This window comes from Miscanthus floridulus, chromosome 5, assembly GCF_019320115.1.
Source record: "Miscanthus floridulus cultivar M001 chromosome 5, ASM1932011v1, whole genome shotgun sequence".
Taxonomy (NCBI): domain Eukaryota; kingdom Viridiplantae; phylum Streptophyta; class Magnoliopsida; order Poales; family Poaceae; genus Miscanthus; species Miscanthus floridulus.
In genome coordinates, this window is record NC_089584.1 from 62,150,070 (window position 1) to 62,171,203 (window position 21,134).

A 21,134-nucleotide genomic window follows, 5' to 3' on the forward strand; every position below is an offset into this window, starting at 1 on the left:
GCCAGCGACACCGGGGACTCCTCGCTCCTTGGTGCTCGAACATCGCCAGCGACGCCGGGGACTCCTCGCTCCTCGGTGCTCGGACATCCCTAGCGATGCCGAGGACTCGTCGCTCTTCGGTGCTCGGTCATCGTCAGCGACGCCGGGGACTCCTGGCTCCTCGGTGCTCGGACATCGCCAACGACGTCGGGGACTCCTCGCTCCTCAGTGCTTGGATATCGCCAGCGACGCCGGGGACTCCTCGGTGCTTTCTTGGTGGTTGGATCTTGCTACGTCTCATCGGTATGCTATCAAGCTACTCCATGCTGTTCGGATCAGGGTGCTGATCTTGGGCAGCATGTCTGGGGTCTTGATACACGCATGTCAGACGACGTCAGCAAGCTTTTAGACTTCTTTTTTTTTGACCCTGCTACAAGATTCATTCTTCATCTTCCAGCAGGCTCGGGGACTAAGTGGGCACACTTCACCTTATGGTGAATGTGCTTGTTCTCATCTCGAGGCTATGCCCGAGGACTGGCTACCTGCTCGGCTGGTCTTCTACTTTCTGACCCTGGCACCACGTGACTACGTCACCTACTGTTAGGCTCAGGGACTAGTTGTGGGGGTATGGCCCCGGGTATCCACAAGACAAGACATGGGCCGCACCATCAGAGATTGTCCACCCTATAAGATCAAGGCGTGCACGGCGCTGCTCGACGTGCACCGCAAGCTATTGTATACTACCAAATATGATACTTTTCTTATAACCCTGCCCCTCCAGACTATATAAGGAGAGACAGGGGTCCCCTAGTGGACACGATCCATATATCTCAATGCAATAAATCAGAACACAAGATGTAGGTATTACGTCATACTGACAGCCGAACCTGTCTAAATCTTGTGTCTTGGTGCTTGTATTACCATCTCGCTCCTAATCTCGCTTACCTCTACAATAAATCTACCATCGTGGGATATATGGAGGTTAAAACGGAGCGCCGTGCACTCCTTTGGACAATCGCCGCCGTCCTTATAGAGAGGATCAACTGCCTCCTGCTTCAACTCTCTGAAATTCTCCAACCACTTTGGACAACCCAACACAACGTCGTCTTCATCGAAGTGTTTGACTAGATCTTCAACAAGCTGCACATCCTCGGGTTGGCTCACAGTATCCTAACCATCCCGACCGTCACCGGCTTCGTCGGCCATGTCTTGCATTAGATCATCCACCATGATGTAATCACGACAACTGTTGTCACTGTCGGCTGGCGCAGCTGCTGCTGAAGATGATGAGGAGCCGGGTGCTCCTAAAGGATCTTTATTCACCGGTGGTGCTGTCGTCGTCGTCGTCGAAGAGCTCACTCCAGATGCACCGCCACTCGCACCAACTCTTTCGCCGTGAAATGTCCAGACTGTGTAGCCCCCGACGAAACCATACATGATCAAATGAGTTTGCACCTCGCTGTCTCGGTGGGCTTTCAGGTTCTTGCAACAAGAACATGGACATATGGTTGTCATCCGCTTCAGTCTCTCATGGTGAGCTTTACCAGCAGCAATAAACTTCCTTAATTCAAAGAGGTACCACGGATCATTCACTCTATCGATCCAGTACATCCATTCTGACCTATCCATCATACCTGTGAACATTATCCGTCACAATCAACATTAAATAAAGAAGAATTAGGAGAAATTGATGATTTTTACGTCCAAAATCATGAAAAAGAGAGGAAATGACGATGTGAAAGATGAAGCATGCATCTATGATGAATAAAAAGTTAAAGAAATACATGTCATCATTTTTTCCATTAAAATTGATCTAGATCTAGATCTAGAGAGAACTCTAGGTGATGGAAATAGAGAGAGAGGATGGAAGGAGAGAGGGAGAGCCTTTATGAACCTCTTATGATGTCCTCCTCTCTCAAATCCAAGCCCTTCAACTCAAATCAAAAGTTTCCTCAAATTTTAGGGCAAAGCCTCCCCCCATGAGTTTGAGAGAGGAAGACCGTGGAGAAGATGAAGGGGTGGTGCTGTGTATTTGTACAGGCTTTACCGCGGCGGGCAAGATAAAGCGCCCGCTTCGGTAAAACAACTCTTTACCGCGGCGGACAGTTTAAAGGACCCGCCACGGTAAATCGTATTAACCGCGGCGGACGATTCATACCGCCCGCCACGGTAAATAATGATTTCCTGCGGCAGGCAAGTAAGATGGTCCGCCGCGGTAAACCCTTTTCCCGCAGTGGGCGCTTCGGTGGCCGGCCTCGCTACCCGGTCACCGGTTAACCGTGGCGGGCAAAAGAGGTGCCCGCCACGGAGCCCATTTTAGCCACGCTGCGCAAATTGATTCCTGTAGTAGTGATACTCTTCGGTGGACCGCCGAGCATCTTTTATCGACAAAAACTCAGCTGTAAAGTAGCAGTGTCACGTGATCTGCCTTAAACCGCCGCCGCTCAACTGCTCAAGCATAAACTGAGAAAACCGTATGGGCCACTGTTCTCGTTTGATGATGAATGATTCATTCACTGGTAAAGATTGCGTGTGTTCAAGTAGCTGCTGTTTGTCTGTTACGTGTAGATCTACAAAGAACACTGCCTTCATTCTTTCGTGATGACTGTTCCATACTCCGTACGTACTACAATACCTGGAGTGTCCCCCGGCAGGGCAATGCATGTACTGTTGACGCGTTTCGTTGGGACAACTCGCAACTATCGCTCGTCGTTATTTGCATTGGGTGCTCCAGTACCGTTCGTAAGAAGCACGGTCTAGAGCTACTGTAGCTGCTTAATTTCGTCTTGAAGCCGGAAGATGGCCACCCACGTTGAGCTCACATGCACGCTGCCAGCCGTTGCCGTGCTGCTTCCCAGCCAAGATGCGCTGGCCGACCCGGAGGGGCGAACTTAACACAGCTGCTGCCCGGACCGACGCCCTACACGCCAGTGCAACGCCATGGCCGATGCCTCCGGCCTTTGGTTCCAGGACTAATATGTTTGGTTCTAGAAACTAAAGGAGACTAAAGGGCTGAACAAAGACTAAAATATCCTTCTTCCTTTAGATAGAGGTGAGGGAGGAGAAAGAGGAAGGAATATGGACTGTAAAGTTAGTCCATTAATCCTAAAAAAAACCTCTCCCAGAAGACTAGTGAACTAGAGACTGAAAGTTCCTCTAGTAGTTCTTCCTATTTGATTAAAAGAGACTAAAAAGAACTAAAAAATAGTCTCTAGTCTCCTCCGTCTCGCGGAAAGAAGAGATGACGGCAGCCACCGATCAACATGATCATGTTATCATACACTGAAGGATACGGCATGGAAAATCCTATCCTACGTGTTCTGCTGCTTTCCTTGCATGCCTCATCTAACTCTACCATGTACTGTATGTTAGTTCAGTACCAAATTAATTGTTATATTTTAATATTTGACTTCGTATTATAATAATGCAAAGGTCTGGTATTTAATTAACATTATTTCTGTACCATTGTTGCACTACAACATGAAATTTGAACTATTAAAGTACGTATTACTATTCTTGTACCCATATTTCCATGATCTCTTTGAACTATCGAATATGTATCTCCTGTTCTCCTTGCTTGATAATTCACTAAAGCTAACATGTTCGCGCCTTTTATATCCGTAGCAGATTCTGCTTGTTCTTGCTTCGTTAGTTTTGTAGCGACGTAATCTACATGTATCAATGCTCGTCCTATCATATGCTATGAATTTTATAATTTAAATATTAATTTGATTAATTTGTATGTAACTAGTTTTCTAATTTAAAAACAATATAGGTGTTACACTTCGATACTTTATATATGCAAATATTAATATGGTTTAATTACTATCACCAATGTGCTTTAAAATTATAACTTGTTTAGTTTGAAATCCACTCCATATGTAGTTCGAGTAGGTGCTCTCACAAGTCCTTTTATTTTTGCAAAGATAAGATTTGACTTACTTAAATTATACGATAATATATGTTAATACAATGACCAATCTTAACTCAGCTTTTGAATTAAAATATATTTTGGCTAATGTGAATTAATACCTTTACATGGTTTTGCTTAACTATAATAAGTCAAACGTGTAGCCTTTTCTTTTCTTTTATTTATAATATACTATAAACTTCTGGTAGCCATTTCTTTTTAGTGGTAATATCGTTCTTGGCGTTTCTTGTGTTCTCGTGACCTTAGCAACTAGATCTCTTTTAGTACATTGTTTTAACTGCTTTTGCCTTAAGTGGTGTGCTACTCTCAATTGTTTCTATTTGTTTGCTTGTATGTTTGCTGGTGTGCTTGATTGCTACGATCTGCGAGTAGAATAAAATCAGTCCGTGAGCGTTGAAGACCAGAAGGCATTGACTATATGCTAGTTTATGAGGAAGCTTGAGCAAGCTTAAAAGGCAAGTGTAATATAAGCTCCTTATTACCTATTCACCATATTCATATGCATATTTCAATGAACCGCCTAGAGTTTACTGCCTTGGTATTGATTATCATGTGCTTTATTTACCTATATGGGTCTATGCATTTGGGTAGCATGCTTAGCTTGCTTTTATACAATTAACTCTGATTAAAGATATATGCAACTTGTTATTAAAATATATTTTTAGCAACTTGGAATCGACGAGTCTAGAGCATTGGGTCTTGTTTTGGTGCACTATTTTCTCTCCATAAATACTCATCTTTAAGTGCCAACATAGGAGTTATCGTACAACCATGAGGGATATATGGCTATGGCTTTAGCTAAGTAAATTGAGCTTTTCTAGCTTGTTAGTTGTTATCAAAAGGCGCAAGAGGGGGTGTCTGAACGGGTATAGGACAATGTAACACCCTAAAATTTGCATATTTTTAAAATAGCTAAAAATGATTTATTTATTCATTTTTGTGAGCATTTGAAACTTAGAAAAATTAAAAAAAACTTTGTTAAAATTAAAATCAAATATAAGGCTAAGCAACATTGTGGTGCATTCATGCGGGTGCATTTGTATTTTTGTAATGAGTGGTTTTGGTCTATATTCAAAACGTTTCAAAGTGTTTTTGAAAATGATTCAAGATGGTTTTGAAATAAAAGAAAAGAAAAGGGGGAAAAAAAGAAAACCTCACCCTCTCTCTCTTCATTCGGCCTACCGGCCTGCCCCTGCTTTACTTTCGTAGGCCCGTTGGCCCGTTCCTGCTCCCCTCTCTTCTGCAGCGGCCCAGCTGCCGTCGTCTCCCGCAGCTGCTCCAGCAGGCCGACCCAATCCCGCTCGGCCTCTCTCCCTCCATCCCGGCTCAGTCATAGCAAGACAGCCCAGCGTCGCCCGCGCCGCTTTCCTCTCTCCGCGCCCTGGTCTCGCTGACTGGTGGGGCCCGCTAGACTGTCTTCTTCTTCCTCGCACAGTAGTCGACCCGGACTCCGCCGTCGCGAGAGTCCGCTGCCGGTCCGGCGTCGTCCGATGCCGTGTGCGCCAAGCTTCCCCGCCTCTTAAATAGTAGGCAGAACCCCTACGCTGCATCATGCCGCCCCATCCATCCCTAAGCGCAGCCACCGCCTCTGTTCTAGCACGCAGCCCCACCGTAGCCCTAGCCGCCATCGAGCACAAGTCATCGAGCCGTGCGCCGCCTCCGTCTGCTCCGCGCCTCTGTAAGATGCCTAGTTGAGTTCACCATCTTCTCCTGTACCTCCCGATGTTTTTCTCACTTCAAATCATGGCTTGTAGGCCAATTTCCATGAACTCTGGCGAGGTCTCGCCATCTCCGACCATGGCACCACCGCCTGAGCTCACCGTCAGTCCGCTCTCTCTCTGATCTATTTCTAGTCGTCCATCATCGATCCAACAGCCGATATTCACCGATACCATTTCGGCCAACAGTTTTGCAAAAGAACCCATGCACGTTTGTAGATTTGAACCCACGGTCCAAGGCATACTTCCAGAATATGTTTTCTTTTTCTAGAAAGCGTAGATTCCCTCTATTAGATTCAAAATACACTTTCATCTATTTACAGTTTTACCACTATTTTCTTTAGGCCATAACTTCTTTGTTTTAACTCCGATTTGACCCGTTCAAGTTGCGTTAGATTCATAATTGTGTAATCTACATGTTCAAGCTACTGTTAAATATATTTTTAACTTTTAAAATTTGAGGTTAGATTTAATCTATTATTTTATTAAAGGAAATCTTGTTTAATTCATAACTTTTTTCATTATAGCTCCAATTAGAGTGCTTTTTCGTGTCTGTGTGTTCATAGCAACGTGTAGAACGTCTTTAAAACCTTTTCACTTGATATTTCATATGTTTGGTGTACTGTTCTAATTTAGTTCTACTGTTTGCTTTGTGTATGATTGCTTGGATGCTTGTGTGGTGCGTTATGATCTTGTCTAGTTGGTGAGGTTTGTGTTGGTGATATAAAAGAAGTTGGTGATCCAGAAGAAGTCCTTTGAAGGTTACAATTAAATAGAAGAAGGATTTGAGTTTAAGGCAAGTATAACATGTGATCTTCCTTATTATCCTATTCATCTTAATATCATTTAATTCATACTACATGTGTCTACCTTGACAACCATAGTAATTTTTCTAGCTATTTGATATCCTGGATTCCTTGACACCTTTGGGTTATTGCATTGGGAAGTATGATGCTAGCGCTCAATTAAAGACCATGATCTTGTAACTTGACTAATGGTATATGCAATAAACACTAAAAGATGCTTTTTAGCAATATGGAACAAGGGGGCTAGAGCATTGGGCTATTATTATGGTGCTCTAGATTCCTCTCCCTAAGGACTTATCTATAAATGATCATCTGGGACTTATAGTACAACTATGAGGGCTACATGGCTCTGGCTTTAGTTAAGTATGAGGACCTTTTCTAGCTTGTTAGTGGTTACCTTTTTGGCGCAAGAAGGACTTCACGAGACGGGTATAGGACAACATCTACTCTTATGTGTATAGCCATGAAGGAATTGTGCCATTCGACAGGTGTTCCTATATCTGCTTGCTAAGTGAATCTTAGCGGCCCTTACTTGTTAGATGAACCATTAAAAGGCTTCATAGTGTACCCTACCTGCTCATCTTGGAATTGTTTTAGGAGTAATTAACCCGGGTATGTGGGTATCACGATTCACAGCGAAAGTGTACAACCTCTGCAGAGTGTAAAACTAGTATATCAGCCGTGCTCACGGTCATGAGTGACCTTAGAACCCTTGCGGAATAGATGATGAACACTGATGATACTGATGATAAAGATGCTCACTAATGATTATTGTTTATGATATTCATTATTCATGTTTACCTAATCATGTGTTTATATGGGCTTGTGAATAAACTTGTTGCCATCCAATTGCTAAAAGATGACTCATTAAAAGCTAATCGCAGTTAAACCAGTGTCAGCCTTTTGAGACTCATGAACTCTATGTTATATTTGTTGAGTACGACATGTACTTACGCTTACTTTATTTTTCAATTATTTGGATAAAAATCCTAGATGGATACCAGATTACTAGAGTTTAGAGGAGTTAGGCTTGTGATCAACCAGTCAGTTGTCCCTGTGGATTAGAGTCTTCACCCAAAAATCAGAGTTGTCTTTCCACTGTGTGCTGTCTAAGGTTATATCTCTTGTAATAATATGTTATATTAAGCATTGTCTTTTGATATTACCCCTTATTTATATCTATATGTGAGATTTGACTTTCTGAGCTCACATATGGTGCATATGTGGTTTTGTTCTTAAAACTGGGTGCTACAGACAACCTCCATTGTTATATATACACCCTGTAGATAACACCCTGCATTCCGGACCGGTGGTAGATCATGTGGGTGACTATAACCTTGTTGAGTTCTTTGTAGTCCACCTCCTGTTTGTAGGCCAAGTAGGACCTAATTACACGGAATAGCATACTCTATTTGTGCTTTTCCTTAGTAATCTCCCTTATGCATGAGTATGGAGTTAATCTTTTGCTATCACTACGTACATATACTTGTAGTAAGAATATCATAAGAATCTACCTCACCCACTATACACTCAAGTTATTACATCTATGATTAATGGTCTATCCCCTGAGTGTCATTATGCCTAATTCCTATATTCACCCCTGCTCTAGCGATGCTGGTATGTTGACTGACAGATATTCCTTTATTACTCAATAAATCTTTATTCCATTGTTTCCCTATGGTAAAATATAAATAACGATACCTAGAATACTCTTGGTGAAATGCTACACTGATGTTCTGTGCGCTTGTAGAATCCTTAATATTATATTTGCACTCCCTAATGTCAACAAGCATTTCTAGCACCGTTGCTGGGGAAACAATTGGTGTAAAGATTTAGATCATTAACATGCCACTAGCTTTAGTAGGATTACCCATGTTCTGTTATATTGTGAAATAGATAGGACAACAGATACCGTTTTGACCTTTTGGCAGGCCTCCACAAGAAAAGAAGACATATTGAAGAACCTAGGATGCCTAAACATTCAAGACCATCAACATTGGAACCCTGCCATCTCACAGGTTTGTATAAACATACGTATATATTATTCTAACCATGTGTAGATTAGAGAAAAAAGTCGACGTTCCAAGAATTCAAATCACATCTCAAGTGACGAACATTGACGCTGCACTACTCACAAATTCCATCTTGTGAGTCATGGTAAGTTGATCAAGAAAGGTGAGATAGTCTTGCTCATGGACTTTAAACTTAATGAGTAGTTATCTTTTAGTTTTTGCATTCCACTGTATGTTTACTTTGAATAATCTATACATCCACTATGTTTTGTTTAAGATTTTCTTATATCAAATCCACACCATGTTTAGTTCCTTTCATATATCCATCCCACTTGCATCTTTATTAAACAAAGAAAAGACAAAAATATATATGAGAACATGAAGGCTCATGATTAGTTGCAATAATAATAATAAAATATATCTCACCATGATCATGCTCTTTTATCTCTATTTGAATAAATCTCTTTTATGCTTTCATGCTACCTTTGTTTGCTATAGTATGCTTAGGTTTTGAAGTATCCTCATACACCTCTTAAATTGGGCATGGTGCTTAGTTTAAACTATTTTCCTGAATTAAATTATACACGGTGTCTAGTTTAATTTTTGAACCAAGAGTTGTGTTGATCTTACTTCCAAAGGCTTTTTAAATTAATCATGGTGCTTAGGTTAAAATGCTTTCCTAAATCAAATTAAACATGGTGACTAAATTGATTTTTGAGCTGATAATATGCTTTAGTAGATACTAGTTATTTTGTTGGACTAACCCCCTGCAAAAAAGTTTTAAATTCAATCTAGATAAGTCAAGAGATGAATTCACATCAAAGATGAATCAAGACATGTGATGAACTCTAATAACTTCACACAAAGAAGACCTAGCTCATCCTTTAAGGAAGGAAGAACCGTGAGTATTACAGTTTGTTCACTTATCTTTTGTTGTAAGTTATCTTGTGACAAGAACCATGCTAAAATATAGCAAATACATAAAAATTGCAATAAGACATGATAAAAAAATCTATGCTAAAGCAATCCTAAAACTATCCTTTCATTAGCATGATGAAATTACAAAACCTATAGACAACAACTCATACTGCAAATTTGTTGTATTCACTTAGGCATATGTCCACTAATACTCTATAGGAAGAATAAACATAAGCTATATTTGTTCATGGTTTGGTATGGACTTGCAAACCCAAAAATCACCACTACAGCTATGGGAGTGGACGAACAAATCAATGGGCTATGAGCAACATCAAAGATAACCTAGCATTGAGCCTTCCTAGGACTCAAGCAAGAATGCTAATGAGAAGCAAAATGCAACCCACCTCGTATTAGCCAGAGTATGTCTGCTTTCATCATCGTCAAAAAGACCAGCTCGCACGTTGGCAACAAGGACTAGGACGACAAATGCCACTACATCATAGCATGCATCCTCGTATCAATAGACGTCAGTAATCAAGGGAGGTCTGTCGATGGTGTCTCGTAAGGCCATAACCTTGATTGCGAGACTGTAACACCCTTGGTGTTACATCATAAATCATTTACTAAAACATGTCATGAGCATCATGTTTATGTGTTAATGCATGTGATAAAGTGTGTAGATCAATTTCTATAAGTTGAAACAATCAACAAAAATGCAAAACAAAAGTTGAATCGATAGTCATGTTATATCACTTAGGGTTTAAAACCCATTTTTATTAAGAAAAAATGTTATAGAACATGTATGTGATACTTAAATAAAGTTTCAAGTACAAACTTTGTAGATGACAATGAAATACTTGCGGTCGAAAAATGATATTACTAGCTAATATTTCCACTAGCTTAGAAATCGCAAATGGAAATCAAATTCAGCTCTAAAACTGCTATGTTTAGCAATTTATTGTGAGAGATGGGGTTAAATGGTGGTGTAGTGTTATAGCTCAATTTGGTAGTTTCATGTGCGGTCTTGAGAATGGTGAAGATGGTTTAGGTCCTAAAGCAATCATTTGGTCGTGTTGAACGCCTTAAAATTTGTGCGTGTCACTGTCTCGGGTTGGTTGGCGCCGGGTGCGCGGTCACCACGTGGCCTTCCCATGCTGTTCACATGGCTGCGTCCCACATGGTTAGCCATGCCACCACGTTTGGCCAGTCGAGCCTCCTGGGCTTGGCCGAGGCCGGCCACAGTGAGCCATTGGCCCCGTGCCCTGCTGCCGAGCCTCTCGTTGCCGCCATGGGTGCCACCGTGGCCACACTGCGCTGCCATCATATCCGCACTGCCGACACTTCTCACGTCACGACACTACCGCTTCCATTGTATCGTCGTCATGTCCACACCAGTCCGTTGCACCTCTACGTTGTTGCTAGCCCTGTGCTTGTCTCCTCTGCTGCATGCACATGGGTGAGCTACCGTCGCCATGCCATTTATGGCACAATGGCCGTGCGGGCCATGCCAGTCAGGCATGCACACCCATCAGTTAGCGCCGATGCATGGGCCTTCTAGTCCCGTTGCACACGTTCTACTAAGGCATGGACAAGCCGAGCCCACCTATCACGCCGTCTCTCTCTTTCCCTCTTTCTCCCTCTATTTTCTGCCACCGTCGCATCACGTCACGGTGAAGCCAGAGACCGAGCACCTCTCATCAATTCCTTGTGCTCGCATCTCTGCCTTCATGCCCCCTCTCCAGCCAACCCCACCTTGCCTTGACTCACATCACGCCAAGCCCTAATTTTTGGTGCTTTGCCCGCCGTCGTGCCGTTAAGGCCTACCGCTGCCCATGTCATGGGCAGTGTCCACCACTTCACCCCACACCAATTCCTCTACACCACTAGCTTGCCTTGGCTCCCTCTTCATCATGCGCACGCTAGTCCTAGCTCTAGTGCCACCTCCTCACCATTGACGCGGCCATGCCTTTGTGGTCCATAGTTCACCTTGCAGCGCGCATGTGGCCAACCTCGCTTAGGTCGTCTCCAACCGAGCCAGCTTCTCGGTAACGTCACTGGTGAGTTGTCGTTGCTCACCCGCTACCCCTACCACCTTGTTGTTGCTGTGGCTCACTAGAACATCATCGCCATTGCTGCAGGGTGCCCGCCATCTTGGAGAGGTCCTTCTATGGCGCCCTGGCTTGTGCAACCGCCGCCCATCATCTCATGTCGAACCCTAGATGAGCGTCGGTCTCGTAGATAGGTCAGCGGGGGTCCTATGTGGCCGGCGTAAGCGCCAGTGCCACTGCTCAACACGCTAGAGCACACAGGGATGGTCAAGGGACTTGCTATTGTAAAGAGGAAAAAGATCTAAGGGTACCGTTGTAAAGTTGCTGTCTATAGAAATAGTAACATGGACTACGGGTTGTTTTGCTCATAGTCTAGGGGCATTTTTGCAAGAGTTCCGGCATGCACAGGCTTCCTCGCCATGGGCCGCCTCTACGCCTGGGCCATGCCTCACCTATGGGCCACCGCGCGCTCGCATGCGTGTGCATTGCGTTACGTGGGCCAAAATTAGTTTAGCTTTTTCGAGGAGAATATAAATAGCTTTTCATTTATATTTCTGAGCTAAACTTTGGTAATTAATATAAAATCATGTAGGTATCCAAAAATTGTGAAGCCAATTTTATTAATTTCCTAAAATTGTGCTCTCTCTGTTAGTGTATTTAGTTCATATATATATTTGCTGATACCAGGAGCTATTAAATCATTTAAGAGTGCTTAATATTATTAGGTTAATTATTGTAAGAATTTTTGTGAAAGATTGGTGATAGCCAAAACCCTAAAATTTTTATAGCATCATCATGGTATTATTTTGTTTTCACTGTAATTTTTGTAGCTTAGAATAGACTTAACATAAGGGTAGTTAAATGCTCTTTGTTTCAAATATACATTAAATCATTAGTAGAAATAAAGATATATCCTCCATTTGTAAAGCTAGGTGTTTTAACCCAACACTTTACTTGATGAAAATGATAGCTAGCTTAGTATCTTAGTCATTAGAGTTAGCTTAGTAGCTTGGTAGATGTATTGTTATTTTAAGAGTTGCTATTGTCGTAATACTAATTGTTGCATCATCATCGCATGCATGTAGAGAACAAGTTGGCGGAGATCGTGACCATCGGAGATCACAAGTTCAAGGAGGTGATTAAGGAGTATAAGGAGGAGATCCTCATGTAGGAGGAGGTCCCAAAGCCACCACTGACTGACTGAGTTGACACCCCACCTGCGCAAGGCAAGCCCCAGTGCATAACCCTTATTTTGAATAATCACTGGATATATATATATGTGATGTGCATTTATGTTACAGGCTTATTGTTGAAACTACATGCATAGATATACCTACCTATGAGTACTACTAGCTTAGGTCGCGTAGCTGCTATGCTTAGGTTTTTTGGTAGCATGAGTAACCTGCCATTACTGACAATAGGTGATTATTATTATCACTCTCATGATAAAATGGTGATAGGAAATGGAGACCGGGTAGGGATATGTTATAGGTATTGGTGGGTGTAAGAGGTTGTGTCCCGTGGCCAGCAAGGCATAGCTTGGTTACACTTTTTTCCCTATCCATGTTGGTTAAGGACTAGCCATTGCATTGGACTCTAGTCAGGTCATAGACTTATTATCCTGAGTACATACTTGTTTATTGGAGCAGGGAAGGCTCGTTGCTCTCTTGTCATGGGTTTCAGCTCTTTTTGGACCTACTGATTGGAGGCGGGGATGGTGGAGCTCTAAGAACCACACTGAGTCTGGGACTCAGGGGTGAGCGACTTGGAGTCCAAGTTTGGATGGGGACCTAGACCCCTTGATAGGAGAGTGGTGGGTTGGTCCTACTTGTGCCTGGGGTACAAGCGGGGCGTGTGTTTCGGGGTACCTAGCTAGGCTACATTGGTTCATGAATCGCCATGTAATACGGTACAACTTGTCTATGATCTTGCAGTGTAGTAAGAACTGGAAGATGAAAGATGGTGAAATGGATCTGATTGCTCAACTCTTGCTTGAAAGTAGAATAGGTGCTTACATAGAATGGTTAGTTAATGAACTAATCATGACTGCTAATAAAACACATACATAAGGATTCATTACTAGTATTTTTTTTTGCAAAAAAGAAACCCAACAAACCATAAAGCTTATCATATCCTTTGGAGTTGGGAAATTATTCCCACTAGTCAGGTAAGTCTTGTGAGTACATTATGTACTCAGGGTTTATTTACCCCTATTGTAGGTGCAGCTTGAGGAATGACTGTTGTGTGGAGGATTCTTCTGGTGGGCATAGATGGATCCTTGTACCTTATCATTAGATGTTTAATTTAATTCCGCTATTAAATTCCACACTCTGAACTTGGTATTGTAATAATGTATTTCTGAGAACTCTTGTTGTATGAAATGGACTAAGTATTGTAAACTTGTTCTCATTATTGGATCCTAGAGGAAAAATGTGGATGGTTCGAGTCCTCCCTTAGGGTGTGCTCAATAGAACCATCCGATGTAGCTAGCTTTCGGGGTGCTTAGTGTCTAGTGGAAGACGAGCGCCTCTGAAAGCATGCTATTTCGGCTGGTTCTGCCATAGAGACAACATCCCTTAGTCAATGAAGATGAAGCTTTCATGGAAGTACCAATGAGGTTCCTTCCTTGACAATCAAGATGGCTTGCGTATTGCTAACAAACAAAGAAGGATAACTCTTAGCCATGCCGTTAGAGGACAAACACAATCAAGGAGGAACTTGAGTTTGCATCTCCAACGAACACCAACTCATCAATCAGGAAATCAACCAAAACTCAAAAAAGTTGATGAAGGAGACTATGCAACTATCCACATTTTCATCTCCTAGATGGGATAGTACATGCAAGGGAAAGGTCTAGCTCAATGGACCTAAAAACATGAGCTCACACCAATAGGTAAATTGGATAAGCCGCCTTCAGATATGTTTGTCACTAATCATTTCAATAAAAAGAAGAAAAAGATAAGGTATATCTAACCAAACATTATGCAACATAGAATCACATTCACAGGACAATTTGATCATCCAAACTTAATTTTGCATTCTACAAAATTCAAGTGTGGGGGGGTGGAGTTCTTTAAAAACATCTTAGGCCATGTTGCTAATTTATCTTGGTCATCTCTACCATTATGACGTGCTCAACTTGCTAAATCTCTAACAAATAAAAATTTAAATGCTCTTTGGTTCACCATACATATTCTTGTTTCTACTTAAATGAATCTCTTTAGTCTTTCAAGCTCCCTTGTTCTGATATAAGTATGCTTTGGAATACTATTCGAACATAATCATTGAATCAAAACATACTTGTATAGAATTCATTTGTATATAGGGACTAACCCATGCAAAAAAATATTCAAATTTTGTTGGAAATGTTTGGAGATCATTCATGGAAATTAATCATGGTTTGAGGTATTCTTCAAAACAATTTGACACATCTTTGCCTTATCCTTGTTGAAAATTTAAATTAGTAGTGAAAAATAAAGGCACATTATTTAAAACATGGGATAAAGATTCTATGTTAACTAAAATGTTAAAAACCAACTTTTTCTGTAGCATAGAAGATGACATTTAGTTCTATGACAACACTATACTTGTTTTGAATCATTTGTATATTCCTTCGGGTATGTGTTGTCCACTAATCTTTTATGGGAAAGAATCTATGAGTGGAGCAAAAGGTCCAAACACAATGCTAAGATCCACAAAAGAAAAAACAAAAAGATGACATGACAAAAGGATGAGAAAAAAGGAGTGAGACATAGGAGACAAGATGCTCATGAACAGCTCAAGCAAGGAAAGCTTCAAGCAGAAGAAAAGACCACGACAAGTAATCTACCCCTCATAATAGGGTGTCATCATGCTATAATGATGAAGGTAACTTCTTAAGGTAAGTGGTCCTTTTCTAAAAAGCTTTCCGTTGATCCTGCCATTCAAATAAATGAAGAAACAAAACATGTTTGGGCTACAACTTTGCTTCATCCAACCTGATTAACTCGACATATCTTGTTTTTTAAGTTTGTTCATAGCACCACTTTTTCAATTTCATAGTCTTAACTAAATGAGCTAAAAATATTTCATATCTTATCCTTGGAAGATGATTGTCATAATCATGTAAATTTTGATACATCATGTAAAGATGGACAATCCATCCATAGGTTAAGCAACTCCACTTTTTTGACAAATGTATTCAAATGCCACATTCATCCCCATCCTTTTGATCTTATCACCCATGTTGCAAGAATGAACAATACTCATAACATCAACCTATCATCTTCAATGTGCGTAAGGCTAGAGAGGAATAAATAAAAGTTTCCTTTTTTGTTGGTGTTTTCCCACCAACAGAGACCTTGCACTTGATCTCTACCTTGTCTTTATGAGCATAACACACTTTTAAGCAAGGTGTGGGGGAGTTGATCCCCCAAATTCTACAAGCAAAAGTTCTGAACTTACAATAATGATGCACCAAGATGTCGCTAGCTTCCACTACTCAAAGGAAAACCATGTCAAGAAGGATGAACCTATCAAATCAAAATCAAATTCAAAACCAAGACGGGCTTGACAGAAGAAGGTGGCACTACCATTGGAAGCGCCACTATTGGAGTTGCCACCACGAGAATCCTCATCTTCAAGAATGAACCAAGGTTAAGGATGGCAATGGGTATATACCCGTCGGGTATCGTCGGAACGTTCTCTTCCCCGCTACGGAGAATTCATCCCGTCCCCATCCCCATTAACTGTTTCGGGTATAGATTCTTGCCCATCCCCGTACCCGTCGGGTATCGGTCGGGTAACAGATACCCGACGGGTACTGCATACCCAATAAACAAGGACACTTGTGGTCGCCGCTTTGCAATCGGAGACGTTTCTTCTTCACCCGGGTATAAGTGTCGGAGTCTCGGAGATGCCAAGGAGAAGGAGCGAGGTTACGAGGAGAACGAACAAAGGTGGCAGAGAGACCGAACTGAGGAAGCGAGGGGCACGAGCGCTCGTGAGACAGGCATGCTTGTGCTGCTGGCGGAGATGGTGAGGAAAAATTGAACGAGGGTTCCTAGAACACACAAATTATATATATGACTGTTCAGATTTGGACCAAAATATCTATGTTGAGCTTCTTTGGGCCTAATACTCGCATGACAGCTCAAATAGTCGGGTTCCCCAACGGGTAACGGGGACGGGTAAACATGGAACGTTTCTGTACCCGCTATACCCGTCGGGTATTGATTCTTGCCCATTTAGATCCCCGCGGGTAAAGATATGATCCCATCCCCATCCCCTAATGGATCAAATACCCGTCGGGTATCGGGTATCGGGTCCCCGTTGCCATCCTTAACCAAGGTGCTCGATCGTAAAGAGGAGTCCTATTCAAAGGACTTAAAACACTAAACCCTCGCTGAAAGGTAATTTGGTAGTTATCCATGTTTATTGCATTTAGCATGTTCATTCATGTCTTGCATCTAAAAATGATAAAGATAATAATTGGAAAATCATATAATTTAGATACATAACTTTTAAACTTTAGCATGTTAAATTATGCATTGCATTTAGAAAACTTGTATGCATGACATATATAAAAAGAAAATAAAAAATCTACATAATAAAATTTGGCTCAGCTTAGTCTCATTCTAAGTTTTGCATCAAGTAAATGTTTAAGCTCCATATGACCAATCTTGGGGCATGTAACAACCCATATGTGTGTTCATTATGGTGGTAACAATAATAATTAAAAAAAACTTAAAACTTATAAAACAAAATAAATCAAAAGCCAGCTTGGGGGAGACACATACTCATGAATAAGCTAGCTTGGGGGAGACGCATCTCCAATTATCTAGGTAAGTATCTTTTCGCTTCATTTTACTTTTAAGCATTTCTGGCAATATGATAAAATAAAATTTGTGTGTGATAGTTTTCTTTAATATGTTTGGTGCCAATAGAATAAAATAAATATAGTTGTACTTATAAATAAAAAGGGAGTTTAAGACTTTTTCTTCAATAAACTTTTGATGGACATGATGAAAGGTTGCTCTGTTGTAATTCCTTTCAAGTACCTAGTTTTTAGTCCAAAATTCTTTCAAGTATTGGATAGACTTGATTTGATATAAGAACTTACTTTGAACTTGATAGTCATCGGTAACATATGCTTAATCTAAGTCTAGGTGGTTGATGAATATGATATGAGATGGTCTGAGCTGCTATTTATCTAGTTCCAAAGTGGAACTAAGTTTTAGAGTATTTTCTTTTGAAAAATGAAAAAAACAATCATGATGAGTTCATGTATGACAAAGCTAAAATTCCTACCAATGCCATATATATTTAGATTAGGAAAAACCCTCCACTTCTATGCTGCTTGTATATGTGTTGAGTGTTGTCAAGCTTTGTTGACCCTTATGAAAAGTCTGTCATGTTTTTAAAATCAAGATCACGCACACTCCACCCAAATATGCACTACTCCTACACTTGGAGTTGGCACAAAAACATGCCTTCCATTTAGATCCACCAAAAAATGTTCTACTCCTACTCTGGGGGTGAACACAAAAACATGTTTGTTAGGTCTCCACTCAAAATAAATGCCACCGACTAGTAAATTTCTAATATTGCGCGTCTAGCTCAGATGGTGTGCTAAGAGGACACGAGGTTCATACTAGTTCGGATAGAATGTCCCTACGTCCAGTTCGTTGCTGCTGCTAGTGTTACTAGCACTAAAAGTGAATAGTAGGGGTTACAAATGGCCGAGAGAGGGATAAGTCCCAAGTCTGGTGAGAGGAGCGAATGGGTGCCGAGAGCTTGGTCGCTTCCTGGCTGTGTGCTTGTGTGTTCTGATCAGTTCAGGGTTCGATGGGTTCCAAGTCCTCTTAATGGGATGCCCTGCTTTCGCTTTTATAGGCCAAGGGAAAGCATGGGTTATAGTGGAGGGAAAAGAGGAGAATGAGAATGAGAAGAAGTCCTCTAGGATCGCCGGGTCCTTCTTTTCCTTCATGCGGGTCCCACCAACCCTGTAGACATCAACAAGGATAGCTCCATGTCGTGGCCCTATCCATCACTAGCGCCATACGTAGGCATCGTCTCCTAGTCATGGTGCTCCACTCTGTCTTGGTAGACATCATGGTGAACTGATGCGTCTATCAGTGCTCAAATGAGGGTTAGGTAGAACAACATCGATACGCCCGATGCTGTTCCTAATGTGAATCCCCTAGTATGACCCGTCATGGCCATGGGTTATATTGGGGCATGCCGGTCACCTCCCTGGTGTTAGAGCTTTGACCTAGGCCCGATCTCTTGGATCTAGAGTGGTTGGCGGTGGTATGGGTCTCCATCGGGCAAGATGGACCCCCTAGCCTCGGGGTCGGTCGAGGCAGAGTCCCCCTAGAGGCCAGGTGAGGCAGAGCACAAACCCAAGGGTCGAGCAAGCCGGAGCCTGACCTTAGAGGCTAGGTGAGGCGTTACCAGCCCTCAGAGGTCGGGCGAGGCAGAACTAGCCCTCAGAGGTCGGGCATGGTGGAGCCCATAGCCTAGGTGTTAGGTGAGGCAGAGCCTACCCTTAGAGGTCGGCGAGGTAGAGCCCGCCCCCAGATGTTGGGCAAGGTGGAGCCCACCCTTAGAGGTCGGGCGAGGCAGAGCTTGTGCACCTAGGGGTTGGTTGGAGCTATAGTCACACTCTTGACTACTTAGATGAATCAATGTTGATGGTTATTAGCTCCTACTCTTTGGGTTCCCAAGTATTGGTCCCCAATAGTAGCCCCCAAGCCTACGAAGGAGTAGAATAGTCCTTCGGAGGCTTTTCTAAATAGGGGGACTCCAAAGTCCTCAGCCTTCTTTTGTTGCCCACAGCGTGACCTAGGGGTAGTGATTCCCTTTCCTCGAGCCCCCTCCTATAGAAGGGGCTCGGTCGATGATCGGTTCATCTTTGCGATTGTCTTCCCTCAAGCATTTTTTCTGATAAAAATAGAGGCGCCGAGCCATGCCATGACTTTTGTCTAAGGATGAATCCTAGCACTCAGTGAGCTATTAATGGGCTAGTCTAAGTGGGGCCCCTAGCCTCCCATTTGTGGGAATCTAGCTTTGGTCAGCTTGGTGACTGACGCCAGATTCTTAGTGGTCAATCCATATAGTTCTCGGGTCCGTTCAATCGGTCCCGAGGGATAAGTATCTTTCTTTAAAAAAAGCCATGGATCATAACTGGCCGAGACTCGAACCTAGGCTAGGATGCCTATGGTGCATGTGTGCCCAGGTACTAGCTGCTAGCAGGTCCATCCCTTTCCACCTCTCACCCTAAAGGTGCCTAGAGCGGTCATCGAACCCTTTGATGGGCTGACCTATGAACTCCTAGGCCTAGTCAGGCCATAGAGGTGCTTTTAGATCTATATTCCTCTTACTCATGATGAGTCATGGCCTGTCCGGAGAGGCAAAACATTGGGCAAGTTTTCCGAGGGAATGGATAGAGATTGCGGTTGCATGTCCCATGGTGGGACATTGCGGCAGATCATGGTAGGCACAGGGATCAAGGTGGCGGTTGGTTTCCTCGCATCCGTCACCCCTATAAAACCAAAGGGTTTGACCCCCAGATTCCATACCTTGCATCCTTGCCTCCGCAGCCACAACCATCGTCACCAATCACTCAGGTTTCCTATCTCCGCATCCCCACCACCGTCAAGCTCACTTCCACCTGCCCCTATCTCCAAATGGATCCGTGGTGCCACTCTAACATCACCTTCTAGCACATGGAGGGCCTCGTCTATCGTGGTCTTCTCTGCGCATGGACCATGGCTGAGGAGCGGCTGCTACCCGGTGAGGAGGACATGTTGTCGCCACCCAATAGCTATGTTGTGTCATTCACCCACTTCCACGAGCATGGGTTTGCGACCCCCACCCACAGATTTCTTCGGTTGCTGCTGCACTACTACAATATCAAAATGCATCATCTCAATCCCAATGGGATCCAGCACATGGCGGCGTTCATCGCCCTATGTGAGGGGTTCCTAGGGATCGGCCCCCACTTCGATTTGTGGAGGTACTTCTTCATCGTCACCCTCTAGAAGAAGAGGGAGAAGAGTGGCAGGCATGAGCTGCCCATGCCGATGGGGTGCACCGACATCTAGCTCTAGAACAATTAGGTCGGCGATTACCCGTTGATGTGGCTATCAACGTCCAACAAGGGGTGGCACTCATAGTGGTTCTACCTCAAGAATGATGCCACCACACCTCTGTCGGAGTTCACCGGGCGCCTGATCGAAGAGGCCCCGAAGTCATGGAGGAAGTGGGGCATCCCAAAGAAGGACAAGAAGAAGATCCAGGACCACATTACCACCATCCACATCCTCAAGGAGAACGGCTTGAAGGGGTCAGGTATCATCAGGGCCTACCATGTAAGGAGGGTGGCGCCGTTGATGTCGCGCATGCTCCCACTATACATGATGGCGCCCGAGGTGTTGTTCGATGGAACGGTGCTCACCGAGGGGGCACTCCCTAACTCTGAGATCATGCAACACATCAAGCAGGCAATGGAGCTCTCATGGGATGATGTGGGTGCCCCCCTCGATTTTGTCTACCCAGTGCTAGGACATCCTCCGATGTGGCCGTAACCAGGCCATGTTGTCTTCATAAGTTTACCTTTCTCATGCCTTCTCTTCAATGGATTTTCCAACCTCTTGATACTAACTTTGAGTAGGGCGAGACTAGCCGAGGGACCTCATCTTCACATATCCCCGATAACATTGCTGAGGGATTCATCCATG